The sequence below is a fragment of the Oryx dammah genome, unplaced genomic scaffold, assembly GCF_014754425.2.
Source record: "Oryx dammah isolate SB20612 unplaced genomic scaffold, SCBI_Odam_1.1 HiC_scaffold_5, whole genome shotgun sequence".
Taxonomy (NCBI): Eukaryota; Metazoa; Chordata; class Mammalia; order Artiodactyla; family Bovidae; genus Oryx; species Oryx dammah.
In genome coordinates, this window is record NW_024070189.1 from 60,059,923 (window position 1) to 60,075,333 (window position 15,411).

The 15,411-nt window shown below is 42.4% G+C and overlaps 1 protein-coding gene across 1 annotated transcript in view; it reads right to left on the bottom strand.

Annotated features, from left to right (window-relative positions):
* Positions 1-15,348, bottom strand: part of CTNNA1 (catenin alpha 1) — a 334,496-nt gene extending 319,148 nt beyond the window's left edge. The window contains exons 1-2 of the mRNA XM_040239992.1: positions 15,280-15,348; positions 4,945-5,082 (exon numbers count right to left, since the gene is read on the bottom strand). The gene's annotated coding sequence lies outside the window, so the exon portion shown is untranslated. The remainder of the gene's footprint in view (positions 1-4,944; positions 5,083-15,279) is intronic.
* Positions 15,349-15,411: the final 63 nt, after the last annotated feature.

Here is a 15,411-nt window from a genome sequence, read left to right on the forward strand (position 1 = left end):
TGTACAAAATAATTGGAACAGAGAAGAGAAAAAAAAGGCAAGGATGTCAGTTAGGAAATCAGCATATGGCAGGATTTAAATTTTTTCTTCTCTTTTTTTGCTGAAAGAACTGGATAACAGATGTCTCCCTTAACCTCCCATGGAAATTTAAGGAAAAGGAAATAAAAGTTTTGGTTGTAGTGACAGGGGATTGGTATTTAAAAGACCATTAAGATTGCTATAAACAAGCAAGATAAACCAGCCTCAGAGGAGCATAATGCAGGCAAGTGCTCCAGGCAGACTAGAAAGAGATTCCCCTGGGTTGTAGATGAAGATGAGTTTGTAGGACCTATAACCTGGGGACCCAGGCCTTGCTTCTTGGCAGCACCAGAGGAAGGAACAACCCAGAGAAGACTGGCCCCATGTTACAACCAGGAGATAGGACTCTAGGCTGCAGGATTCACAGCCTCACAAAAGGTTTCTGTAAGTCAAGGATGAAGATCAGACACTCAGGCACTGGACATGAAGGGCTGGTGCAAATAATGGGACACCAGGTGTCTCAGCAATAACCAGCAACTTAAAGCCCCTTCCAATCTCATGGCAAATATACAGGATCCTGGAACCACAATTCAGGTCTGAAGATGAAACATAAGTGAGGTTAAATTTCCAACCAATCAGACAGGGTAGGAGCATATAATTGGAGCTTACCTTTATTTAAGCTTATAAATAAATGTGATACTTTCCTCACATCTGAATTTATAAGCTGAGAGTCATACCTGCTATAACTGTTGCAGTTCATGTGTGAGAAAATGTCACTTATATTAGAATGACTGAAGTGAGAAGACAAAGACATAGAAGCCCCAGAGATACTGTACAGGAAGAAAGAAAAGGACTTCCTCTGCCGAGAATCTACAGAAAATCCCAGGACACAGTGAGAATGCAGGGAATATCTCTTTGCCTCTGTCACTCTCTGCTAAGTCACTTCAGTTGTGTCCGACTCTGTGCGACCCCATAGATGGCAGCCCACCAGGCTCCTCTGTCCCTGGGATTCTCCAGGCAAGAACACTGGAGTGGGTTGCCATTTCCTTCTCTAATGCATGAAAGTGAAAAGTGAAAGTGAAGTCGCTCAGTCGTGTCCAACCCTCAGTGACCCCATGGACTGCAGCCCACCAGGCTCCTCCGTCCATGGGATTTTCCAGGCAAGAGTACTGGAGTAGGGTGCCATTGGCTTCTCCACTGTCACTCTCAGGCATCCTTAATAGGGGACTCAAGTAAATGCTTTATGTTTAGTCTTAGCATTCATAAATTATGATGAGATGTAACTTTAAAAAGCTTTCTTCTTGGGCTTCTCTGGTGGCTCAGTGGTTAAGAATAATACGCCTTGCAATGCAAGAGACACTGGTTCGATCCTCGATCCAGGAAGGTCTCACAGGCCCCGGAGCAACTAAGCCCATGCACCACAACTACTGAGTCCATGCGCTACAACCACTGAAGCCTGCACACCTATAGCCCATGCTCCACAACAGAGAGTAGCCCCTGCTCAGGACAATTAGAGAAAGCCTGCGTACAGCAACAAAGACCCACCACAGTCAAAAAATAAGTTAAATAAATAAATCAATCTTTTTTTTAAAAAAGCAAAAGGATGAGATTTCATCGTTGAGTTTCCACTTGGTGTCAGATATGCCATGTTAATGGAGCATTAGTTGCTCAGCGGTGTCCAGCTGTTTGCAACCCCATGGACAGTAGCCTGCCAGGCTCCTCTGTATACGGAATTCTCCAGGCAAGAACACTGGAGTAGGCAGCCATTCCCCTTCCCAGGGTATCTTCCCGACCCAGGGATCAAACTCAGGTCTCCTGCATTGTGGGCCAGTTCTTTGCCATCTGAGCCACTGAGGAAGCCCATGAGGTACAAGCAATACCCATATTAATAAAATTCTGTTCATGTCCTTAAGATGCTCACAATCTAGTGGGAGGGATGGACATGCTGACAAATAATTAAGCTGCCATGTGTGTGTCATAACAAAACTGTGAATAAATGTTCTAGAAGCACAGAAGATCAAGTGAGAAGTTGTCTCAGGAAGCTTGAAAAGGATTTACAGAGATGAGATTTAAGAGGGTTTTACAGGATAAGTAGATTTCCCTGGTAGCTCAGATGGTAAAGTATCTGTCTACAATGCGGGAGACCTGGGTTCAATCCCTGGGTTGGGAAGATCCCCTGGAGAAGGAAATGGCAATCCACTCCAGTACTATTGCTTGGAAAATCCCATGGACGGAGGAGCCTCATAGGCTACAGTCCATGGGGTCACAAAGAGTCGGACACGACTGAGCGACTTCACTTTACAGGATAAGTAAGAGCTCAACATCTGGATAAGAAATGGAAGAGCATATCAAATAGTGGGAAAGGTATATACAAGGCATTGAAGCATAATGTAGTAGTAAGCCTGCAGTGGAGGAGTGGGAGATTACATTCAGCGAAAAAGATGTTCTGCCTGGAATCGTCCGTTAACATCTTTAACCGAGGCTACCCATATAATCAACACATTCACCTCAAAAGAGCTTCTAAGATACACCAAAGAGAAGCCAAGTGTCACCAACATGTGGCTCTGTGCTGGAGACTACACAAAAAGATACAGACACTTAACTACCCACTGAGAACCTAACTACTCACTGAGTACCTAACAGCCTCAGGCAAAACTTCATTTTTCTCTCTGAAGACTCCTAACTAATACTAGCATATTTTCCTTCCTCAATACTATCCAACCTGGACTACATCAATGTATCCCCCAATAAAATAGCTTTAATTAAAAAAAGATACTATCTAACCTCATCATCTTCATCTACCAAATAAGCAACTTTCAGATGAAATACTTTAGTTTAAAACCCATATTCCAGGAGTCTAGATAAAGTCTGGTGACTCAGAGACTGTTCAGCTCATCATAGTGCTCAGTTTTCTGTCCCAGGGGTCACCTCCCTCTAAGCCCTACTTCTTCCCACTTTTTAGCCCTAAATAAACAGGCACTGTGGAAGAGGGCTGCTGCTGCTACTGCAAAGTCGCTTCAGTCGTGTCCGACTCTGTGCGACCCCATAGACGGCAGCTCACTAGGCTCCCCCGTCCTGGGATTCTCCAGGTAAGAACACTGGAGTGGGTTGCCATTTCCTTCTCCAATGCATGAAAGTGAAAAGTGAAAGTGAAGTCGCTCAGTCGTGTCTGATTCTTCGAGACCCCATGGACTGCAGCCTACCAGGCTCCTCTGTCCATGGGAGTTTCCATGCAAGAGTACTGGAGAGGGGTGCCATTGCCTTCTCTGGGAAGAGGGCTATGTTTGCCTATTATCCACTGTAACATTAAAACGAGGGAAGATGGCAGGGAACAAATTTTACTGAATGACACAGACATTGAGGATATGACAAAGACTGGTTATAACTGGTTAGGTCTAAGATGGTGGAAAATTTGACTTCTAGTAGACCTTGAGCCTCATTATATGTTCACTGTAATACATCAACTACATGACATACTCACAGGTGCCATGGCAATTCCAAGACCACCATGAAAGGCCAAAAAATGTGCAGGGGTCCAGTTCCTGAAAATCTCTGCCCCTTCTCCAAAATAGCTGGAATAATCCTTCCACTCATTAGCCTATGAAATGATCAGATTCATAAAAAGTACCCAATCCATATTTCGGCACCTCTCATCTCTCTGTCTGTGGACTGAGTTTCTCCCAGGGCTGCTTTTGCTTTTTGAGGCAGATCACATTCTGTCTATGAAATGTGTATGTCTCTAAATAAATCCACTTCTTTTCACTTTGTCTCTAGCTGAATGGCTTCTGTGCTAAGACATAAAGAACCTGACCTTCATTAAGCTCTGAAACCAGGTGTGTGATCTTAATGAAAAGACATTGGGTTTGAGTCCCAGCCTATGGGTTCAAGTCCCAGTGTGGGTTTTGGCTGGGTTTGAGTCCCATCTGAGTTGTGCAGTTACAACTTCATGTAAAATATGACACAAGAAGAAAATACCTCAAAAATCTCTAATAGAATTTTTCCCTACTAACGTGCCTCAAGATTTATTGAGACATCAAAATCTTATTTTCAGCACATTAATGGCCTGGATTGCAAATGTACAGGTTATATATTTTGTGATGTATTTCTGATGGAATTCAGGGATCAGGGATGGAAAGATATTATCATTGATAGAGTCTTTGAGGGTGAAGGGAGAGTCTTTTTTTTTTTTTTTGAAGGGAGAGTCTTAAAAAACTGACTTCAACTAAGAAAAGGAAGATAATTTGGTTTTACTTTTCAAATAAAAAGTGTCGTTTGATTTTGAAAAACAATCATCCAAACTCACATTTTTGTGTTTAACAACCACCTTGAAATTGGTCTGCCTCAGAGGACAGCACAATTCTGGGCTACCTTAGCATGAATGATTTATGACATTCATGCACTTGGCAACTACATCAGTTTTTCTAAAGCTGGCACCCAACACCACCTGCATGTTAAGTGAAGATTTATGATTTCTAAAACTCACCTCATTATGCAGAGGTACATGAATTGTCTTATATGTGCAGTCTATAACTCCCAAGACAGATAAGGAGGCAGCTATATCACAAAATTCATGGCTCTTTCCCGTTAAAGCTGAAGTTTTAGAGAAAAACTAAGGAAATAACTGGCCCTTTGTAGAAAAATAGCTTTAGCTAACCATTATACCTCCAAATGATGAACCAGCTATAGCCTACCACTCTATCTTACAGGAGCAAAGAGGCTAATGGTGAAAGTCAGTTTAATCACGGCAATGAACTATGTCTATGTTTTGAACACTGCAGCAATAGACAGAACCTAAAGTGACTCTTTGGAAATATCGACCATTCTGTTAGTTTAATTTTTTCCCCAGTTTGGTGTCTGAGACCTCTTGCTGATCAAGTGGCCCAGTCAGACCCACAGACATGGACTCCAGAGAAGAGAATTCAATACCTTGGCGTGCCCAGTGGCAGAGAATTTCAATACTTGTGTGCTCCCTCAGAGTGAAGAAAAGCAAATGCTGGTTTAGGTTCTGAAATGCAGCTTGTTTTCTGAAATTCTTTAGAAATGCAGCAAATCTTTCCACACACCCTGCAAAATAGCAAAGAGGATTAAGTGGAATAAAGTTATGAATCCCAAGGAAGAATAAGATTATATAGACAACCATTAAAAATGACAAGTATATGTGACCAGGTTGACAAGAAAATATTTTTAGGAAAGGTATAAAAAGCAGAACACAAAAATGGCAAGCACATACACTGACTGGAAAAAAAGCCCAAAATGACAGAAAAAATGGTGTGGACCTCCCCGGTTGTCCAGTGGTTAAGAATCTGCCTGCCAATGCAGGGGACAGGGGTCCTTAGTCTTGGAAGATTCCACTTGCAGGGGAACTTCTGAGCCCATGTGTCACAACTACCACGCCTGCATGCTCTAGAGCCCAGGAGCCTCCACAAAAGAAGCCCACACACTGTCCACCACAACCAGAGAAAGCCTGATGCAGCAGTGAAGACCCAGCGCAGCTGGTCTTTTAGATTTTAAAAAGATTTAATAATTGTTTTAAATAATTTTTAATGGTGTTTCTAGTCTAGAGATTTTCAATAACATAAAGTTAAGCAGAAAATAATGAAAATATAAATAATTTAAATGAAATAAAATAAATGAAATTCTAAATAATTTATTTTCAAATATCCCTATCAATCAGGATATAGACACATATGTATGACTGCTGCTGCTGCTGCTAAGTCACTTCAGTCGTGTCCGACTCTTTGTCACCCCATGGACTGCAGCCCACTAGGCTCCTCTGTTCATGGGATTTTCCAGGCAAGAGTACTGGAGTGGGGTGCCATTGCCTTCTCCAGCTACCCTAAATCCAAGAAACCCCTGTTTCTCTCTCCTCTGCAGAGCTCAAAACAGTGGGCCACTCTCCAAGGCCTTTGAGAGTATAGAACACCTGCACTCAAATAAACACCCAAGATGACAGAAGAAAACTAAAATACAAAAAGGCTCAAAGTAGGGATAGGAAAAGTATTTGGGAAAAAAGATTGTGGGAAACCCATTTTCAACTTTAATGACTTATTAAATGTCATTTGATTTCTGAAATGTGCTTCGGATTTGTCCAGCTCTGACTCTGGGCTCTGACAATGCCTTAGGTCTGCCTGTCCCAACATGGTTATTCTATCTCATGGAAATGATGCTCCACTCACAAAACAGTGCACACTAGCAAGAAAGTATATCAGAGAGCTACAAATTGGGCAAATCCGGAAAAGTGAAGCCTCTTTGGCTGCTGGGAGTGTGCATATATCCAAGACCAGAGTAGATACACAGAGAAGACTTGTGTTCAGTGACTCAGTTACTACTTCACATTATGTTACTTGTAGACACTCGATCACTCAAACACAGGTGTTGTTCTCCAGGGCTTTGGTGCTGGTGTTCTACTGGCTGCCTTTAATCCTGAGAGCAAACACACACACAGACACATAGACACAGACACACAAAGACACACACACACACACACCCATTTCCTGGCACAGCCCAGGGTAAAACAGCTTTTTGGGAAGTCACGGAAAGCTGAAAGAGCACACAAAGGGGGCCTCATCCACAGCCTCTGTGGAATCTCTCTCTACAGAGAGTTTGCACTTTGCCAGGCTCCCCAGGTGACGCTAGTGATAAAGAACCCGTCTGCCAGTGCAGGAGGACATAAGAGACAAGGGTTCAATCCCTGGGTCGGGAGGAGGAAATGGGTATTCTTGCCTGGAAAATCCCACGGACAGAGGAGTCTGGCAGACTACAGTCCGTGGGGTCAAAAAAGAGCCGGACATGACTTGACAACGAAACAGGCTTAGAGACAGATCATTAGTCTATGGTGGAAGAGAGTTCATGAGACCCACGGCAGCTATCACACTCACAGATTCCCCCTCGCCCCTGAAGAAGGGGATCACAGCCTCCCTATGGGAACCAGCCTGCTTTACATGATGCCACACACACAATCACTGCTCCCACTCCACCCCAATCACTAGCTCAATAAAACAAAGACCTGGCACCGAAACAAAAGGCCTATGAGCTGACCCAGGGAGCCCTGAAACAACGTGCCACTTTTCTGTGCCTTTACTCTGCCCAATAAAGGCGCTCCGTAATGACGGTGTGCTTCAAGCACGCAGAAGGATAGCAGGGGTAGTGCAGGCAGCCCTGGGATACACGAGAGTACAGGAAAAAAGTATTCCAATGTGTTTACATTGATTTTTTATCTTTTCTATTTTATACATTTTAATAATAGTACTATATGCAAAGCTTCTAAATATATAAATATTCATAATGGAGGTATGTGCTCAAATTTTTTGTTTTTAATTTTTTGGCTATGCCACACAGCATGCAGAATCTTAGTACCCCAACTAGGGATGGAACTCGTGCCTCCTGCAGTAGAAGAGCGGAGTTTTAACCAATGGACTGTCAGGGAAGTCCCTCAAATATTCTTTTAATAGAATGTGTAGTGAAAAAATGTGGTGACCAGAAGACACCACGATACTTGGGGTGTTTCTAAGCAAGGTGAGATCCTTAATTGCCACCCCTACCAGAACCTCCGGTCAAACTTGTTAAGCATGCAGATTACTTGAAACACCTCAGACCTACAGGACTAAATCACTTGGGTTGGTATGCTTAAAGAGCTTCCCAGTAATTCTGATGCCTACTGAAACATGGGAACTACTGTCATGGAAGAATTAGGGAAGCAAACACAAAGAAGTGAGCTGTGGAAAGGGCAGAGTCAGTGCAGAAGCACCATAAAGAAGACTGATCCTGCTGGGGCCTGACCAAAGAGGAGGAGCTACCCTCGTTCTTCCTGAACTCTGGTTCTATGGCTACTGAGACAATACCTGTACTTTTCCAGCTAGCCTTCAAATAAATCCTTATCACCTAAAGAAACTAAAGTCCGATGCTGTAAAGAACAATATTGTATAGGAACCTGGAATGTTAGGTCCTTGAATCAAGGTATATTGGAAGTGGGCAAACCAGTGATGGCAAGAGTAAACACTGACGTTTTAGGAATCAGTGAACTATAATGACCTGGAATGGGCAAATTTAACTCAGATGACCACTGTATCTACTACTGTGGGCAAGAATCCCTTAGAAGAAATGGAGTAGCCATCATAGTGAACAAGAGTCCAAAATGCAGTACTTAGGTGCCATCTCAAAAATGACAGCATGACCTCTGTTCGTTTCCAAGGCAAACCATTCAGTATCACAGTAACCCAAGTCTATGTCCCAACCACAAATGTCAATGAAGCTGAAGTTGAAAGGTTCTATGAAGACCTACAAGACCTTCTAGAACTAACATAAAAAAAAAAAAAAAGTTCTTTTCATCATAGGGGACTGGAATGCGAAAGTGGGAAGTCAAGAGATACTTGGAATAACAGGCAAGTTTGGCCTTGGGAGTTAAAAATGAAGCAGAGCAAAGGTTAACAGAGTTTTGCCAAGAGAAGGCACTGGTCATAGCAAACACTCTCTCCCAACAACGTAAGAGATGACTCTATACATGGACATTACCAGATAGTCAACACCAAAATCAGACTGATTATATTCTTCGCACCCAAAGATGGAGAAGCTCTATACAGCCAGCAAAAACAAAACTGGGAGCTGACTGTGGCTCAGATCATGAACTCCTTATTGCCAAATTCAGACTTAAATTGAAGAAAGCAGGGAAAACCACTACAGTGGAAGTGACAAACAGATTCAAGGGATTAGACCTGATAGACAGAGTGCCTGAAGAACTATGGACGGAGGTTCATGACACTACACAGCAGGCAGTGATCAAGACCATCCCCAAGAAAAAGAAATGCAAGAAGGCAAAATGGTTGTCCGAGGAGGCCTTACAAGTAGCTGAGAAAAGAAGGGAAGCTAAAGGCAAAGGGGGAAAGATATACCCATTTGAATGCAGAGTTCAAAAGAATAGCAAGGAGACAAGAACGTCTTCCTCAGTGATCAATGCAAATAGAGGAAAACAATAGAATGGGAAAGACTAGATAACTCTTCAAGAAAATTAGAGATACCAAGGGAACATTTCATGCAAAGATGGGCACAAAAAAGGACAGAAATGGTATGGACCTAAGAAGCAGAAGATATTAAGAAGAGGTGGCAAGAATACACAGAACTGTACAAAAAAGATCTTCATGAATACACAGAAGAACTGTACAAAAAAGATCTTCATGACCCAGATAACCACACCAATCACCTAGAGCCAGACATCCTGGAATGCGAAGTCAAGTGGGCCTTAGGAAGCATCACTATGAATAAAGCTAGTAGAGGCGATGGAATTCCAACTGAACTATTTAAAAATCCTAAAAAATGATGCTGTGAAAGTGGTGCATGCAATATGCCAGCAATTTGGAAAACTCAGCAGTGGCCACAAAACTGGAAAAGGTTAGTTTTCATTCCAATCCCAAAGAAAGGCAATGCCAAAGAATGTTCAAACTACCACACAACTGCACTCATCTCACACACTAGCAAAGTAATGCTCAAAATTCTCCAAGCCAGGTTTCAACAGTACATGAACTGAGAACTTCCACATGTTCAAGCTGGGATTAGAAAAGCCAGAGGAACCAGAGATCAAATTGCCAACATCTGTTGGATCATCGAAAAAGCAAGAGTCACAGAAAAACATTTACTTCTGCTTTATTGACTCCGCCAAAGTCTTTGACTGCATGGATCACAACAAACTGTGGAAAATTCTTCAAGAGATGGGAATACCTGACCACCTTACCTGCCGCCTGAGAAATCTTTATGCAGGTCAAGAAGCAACACAGTTAGAACTGGACATGGAACAACGGACTGGTTCCATATTGGGAAAGGAGTAGATATTGGGAAAGGAGTACGTGAAGGCTGTAGATTGTCATTCTGCTTATTTAACTTATATGCGGAGTACATCATGCAAAATGCTCGGCTGGATGAAACACGAGCTGGAATCAAGATAGCTAGGTGAAAGATCAATAACCTCAGATATGCAGATGACACCACCCTTATGGCACAAAGCAAAGAAGAACTAAAAAGCCTCTGGATGAAAGTGAAAGAGGAGAGTGAAAAAGCTGGCTTAAAGCTCAACATTCAGAAAACTAAGATCGTGGCATCTGGTCCCATCACTTCATGGCAAATAGATGGGAAAACAATGGAAACAGTTTCAGACTTTATTTTCTTGGGCTCCAAAATCACTGCAGGTGGTGTCTGCAGCCATGAAATTAAGACGCTTGCTCCTTGGAAGAAAAGCTATGACCAACCTAGACAGCATATTAAAAACCAGAGACATTACTTTGCCAACAAAGGGCCGTCTAGTCAAGGCTATAGTTTTCCCATTGGTCATGTATGGATGTGAGAGTTGGACCATAAAGAAAACTGAGTACTGAAGAATTGATGCATTTGAACTGTGGAGTTGGAGAAGACCCTTGAGAGTCCCTTGGACTGCAAGAAGATCCAACCAGTCAATCCTAAAGGAAATCAGTCCTGAATATTCATTGGAAGGACTGATGCTGAAGCTGAAACTCCAATACTTTGGCCAGCTGATACAAAGAACTGACTTCTTAGAAAAGACTCTCATGCCAGGAAAAACTAAAGGCAGGAGGAGAAGGGGATGACAGAAGATGAGATGGTTAGATGGCATCACCAACTCGATGGACATGAGTTTGAGCAAGCTCTGGGAGCTGGTGATGGATAGGGCCACTGTGACTGAGCCACTTAACTGAACTGAGTCACCTGGGAAACTCTGAGCCACCACATGTACATATATCCACTTGTTTTTAGATTCTTTTCCCATATAGGCTGGGCTTCCCTGGTGGCTCAGCTAGTAAAGAAACTGCCTGCAATGTGGGAGACCTGGGTTCAGTCCCTGGGTTGGGAAGATCCCCTGGAGAAGGGATAGGCTACCCACTCCAGTATTCTGGCCTGGAGAGTACCACGGACTGTACAGTCCATGGAGTTGCAGAGTCAGACACGACTGAGTGACCTTCATTTTCCCTATATGGGCCATTACAGAGTATTGAGTAGAGGTCCCTGTGATATAGTAGTGGGTTCCTTTTAGTTATCTATCCTATATATAGTAGTATATATATGTCAATCCCAATCTCCCAATTTATCCCTGCCTGCAAAGGTTAGATTTTAAATATCTAAATACATTTCTATGTTTCTAGAACCCAAGTTCAGGCTCAACTTCTACTTCAGGTTTCCTCTTGCTAAATCATTCCGATTAAGAATAAATGAAAGTATTCAGAAAAGGCTCATACATCCTTAAGAATTATTAAATGGGTCTTCATAAAGAGCAAATCTCTGCTTTTGTCAGTCCTACACCCTCCCCAAATAGGGACTTCACACACAGATTCTTGGACCTGTCTAATAGCCACCTGTTTTTAAAACCTGAATGAAAATCCAAGTGAGGTTAACTGACTGATTTTTTACCCTGTGCAATGAGACTGCATTATAACTAGAATGTAAATATCAAATCTAATCAAAGTGATTATCTTAATTTATTGCTGCCTTAGTTTTTTCAGGGTCATATTCTATTTCTCTCTTGTCCTTTCAGAAGGAAGGCAGGATGGTGGGTTACTGGGCATTCCATACAGAAAGAAACCTACTAATTGTCACGATCCCTGGGGACAGAAATATCACTGACACAATACTTCCTACACTTCACTGGGGCAAGTTCTGTTGAATTAGACTTGAGTGAAGTGACACTGTGTAATGTACTCCAATATAGTGTAACTAATACCCAAACAGAAAAGTGGGAACTGTCTCGTGAAATCTGCTGCAGGTACATGAAAAATTCCAAGGAGAATAAGAATGACAAATCCCTGCAGTATGTCACATTTTTATTTCATGAAGACGAAAGTGCCACAGCATGATATTCATCTTTGGGAAGACTGAATAAAATGTCATCTGAGCCACCAGTTTAAAGAGACTCCTTTAAACTTGATCTTATGTGTTCTATTACAGATTGAACTTCCTTTATAGTTGTCCTGGAACCTAAACTACATAAAAATATTTTTATAGCTTTAACTCAATTGCCTAAAATAACTGCTGTTAATAATGGATTAGGCCAATGTTACAAAACTCTTCTTCCGTATACGTAGAGATAAATGATCAGATCCAGTTTTGTTACAAGACAGCAAAGCCTAGTGGTTAGCAGTATAGGTTCTTTAGTCAGACAGTCTGGCTTCAAATATGGCCTTACCATTCAATTGCCATGTGACCTATATAACATACTGGATCACTTTAAGCCTCAGTTTCCACATCTGCAAAATGGGAATACCAATAGTATTATTCCCTTGAGACCTTTTTTTTTTTTTTTTTTTTGCACATTCCATTAAAGAATGTTAGAAAGCATTTAGGACAGTGGAGTACTTAAGTAACACTTGACAACTATTATGTGATTACTATTTAAAGACAATTCCTATTAATGATTGGGAATTAAATGTTTAAAAGTTATAATTTAAAACATAGTATGCACAGGTATTAGACAGCTGTCTGTTCTACCTGGTAAACAATTACTCACATGAAAATTATGTACCAACTCCTTTCACTTTTCAGTATGACACTGAAATGATAACAGAGAAATGGAATACAGCGCTGTGTTATATGATGAAGAATTGTATCAGCCGACCATGGATCTAATTGTCCAGTCTTATTCATTTGCACCCTATTTCTTTTTAGACTCAGGCTCATTTCTGCCAGCCTTCAGGCTGCAGGCTATGTTAATTTGCAAACCAACCCCAAAGCTTGTCCTTCATGCTGGAAAATAATAGGATACATGCAGCCTCATTCTCAGGATACTGCTTTGAATAATGTCTAGAGCTACAACATCCCCCTTGTGGTCATACTGAGTATTTACCAGACTCTTGGGGAAACCAACAAAAACCTCAGCAATATGTGTATCCCCAGAATCATCCTCTCACACAGGCTTTAATCAAAGTTAACACTATTTGATTCCAGAATTCTTCTGACTAACACTTTGTGGCTTTTAAGTGTATGCAACAAGAAGGAAAAAGAGCAAATTCTTAGGAGAACTAGTAGATAAAAGAGAGATGTGAAGAGGATGCAGTTAATACCAATTATCTCACTTGCCCTCCTCCGTGTCATATGCAAGGTAGGGATGTGAAATTTTCAATTTCTACTTTGCTTCCATGTTTAATATTATTTATCATTCCTCCCTATATTTCTATGTTCTTTTTTGAAAATTTTTATTGGAGCATAGTTGATTTACAACGTTGTGCTAGTTTCAGGTGTACAACAAAATGAATCAGCTATACAAATACAGCTGCTGCTGCTGCCAAGTCACTTCAGTCAAGTCCGACTCTGTGTGACCCCATAGACGGCAGCCCACCAGGCTCCCCTGTCCCTGGGATTCTCCAGGCAAGAACACTGGAGTGGGTTGCCATTGCCTTCTCCAATGCATGAAAGTGAAAAGTCAAAGTGAAGTCACTCAGTCATGTCCGACCCTCAGCGACCCCATGGACTGCAGCCTACTAGGCTCCTCCGTCCATGGGATTTTCCAGGCAAGAGTACTGGAGTGGGGTGCCATTGCCTTCTCCACAAATACATATATCCACTCTTTAGATTCTTTTCCCATATAGGTCATTACAGTGTATCCAGTAGCATTCCCTGTGCTAGACAGTAGGTCCTTATTGGTTACCTATTTTATATATAGTAGTGTGCATACCTCAACCACAGGCTCCCAATTTATCCCTCCCCTCAATGTTCTTCAGCATCAATGTATTGTTTTAGTATACAAATATCCTAAAAATAGGAGTCATTAGACTGTCGCTTTGATGACTGCAGAAAAATCTACTTTTGAGGGAATTAAAACAAGAGAAATGAAAGCACTAGGTAGACAAGTAAGGATAATAAATAATAAATAAGAGTGTGAGGGTACTTCTTCAAAGGCCCTGTGTAACCTATAAACAATACAGTGTTGGACCTTTATTTTCTTATTCCCACCTCCCCTCTCTTACAAGGTAAACTCTTCAGCTGTCTTCTTTCCCTCCCAAACTTCCTCAAAATATCCTTCACAAGTCCTCACACTGGAATAGTGGAGTATCTTTCTCTCTTAAAATCGGACTTTGAGACTTAAGCAGTCACTGGCATCTTACTATACAACCCACGTCCGCTGTCCCATGCAACAAGGTTTCCGAGATGGGCCTGAGGGCCTGTCACAGAATACAAGTTTGTGTGCCTGACACAGAATGAAGCCAAACCAACCAAAACAGGAGTTTGGAGCAGAGAAAGGTTTTATTGCAGGGTTAAGCAAGGAGAAAGGGTGGCTCATTCTCTAAGTAAATCCCTGAACTGAGAGCTTGTAGAGAGTAAGTTTTTATAGGAAAAATTTGGGGTGTGGGCTGCAAGGCATGTGACTTCCTTCTGGTAGGTGGGTAGTGAGGAATCTTGCCCTCAAGTTTAAGCTACCATTCTCTATCTGAGCAGGGCCTAATTCCCATAGAACTCATAAATACTACGTATATTCAGGTGATGTTAATGGTAAAGACCAAGCTTGCCAAAGCAAGCAACAGGGGTTCAATCCCTGGGTCAGGAAGATCCCCTAGAGAAGGAAATGGTAACCCACTCCAGTATTCTTGCCTGGTAAAATTCCACAGAGGAGCCTGGTAGGCTATAGTCTGTGGAGTCACCAAGACGCAGCTGACCACACACTCCCTGAAGAGGAACCATGACCGTGCCCCAGTGCTGTGCTATTCTTGACTACGCCTCTTTTGTTTCCGTCCCCTAATAAGCAACTGTTTAAATCTGCCTTTTGGAATTCAGTCGAATTCCAAAGACGCTAAAAGAAGTCTATAAACAAGCAACAGGGGGAAAAGAAGGGCTTTCCTGCCCAGGTGGGCCCCACAGGGGCCCGCTTGGTTTCTGAGTCTCAGAGATGCCCAGCAAAGCTGGGCAGTAGGATCTTGAGCTCAGATATGTTTTTCTCTTGATGGTCTGCACTATAATTAGCCTAAGGTAACCCAATGCTTTGTATGAACGAAAGTCTTCTTTAGTAGTTCAAAACCCAAGGTCCCTGTGCTAAAACACAGAAAAAATTCGCCTAAGGTCTCCATATGCAGGTGTACTTCAAGTTACTGCAACAGCAACAGACAGTCAAAAGACAAAGGACAAGGGTGAGCAACAAAGGTTTTAAACCCCAGGTTTACATTGAACAAAAGCGCAGGACAAAATGGCGCCCTCCTCCAGAAGGAAAAGTCAACTCGAGCGGACCTTGCGGCCGCCAGGATCTCCCAGGGAAACGGGGGTGGGGAGGACGAAACTCACGTGAGCTGGAGCACCCTATGACAGCGGTAGTCAGACTCCACCCCGTTTTTCACCACTCCCTGTGCACATGCGCTCCAGGCCCTCGGCGGGCAGCCAGTTGCGCAAGCGCAACAGACCCCTCCTCTCGCGTAA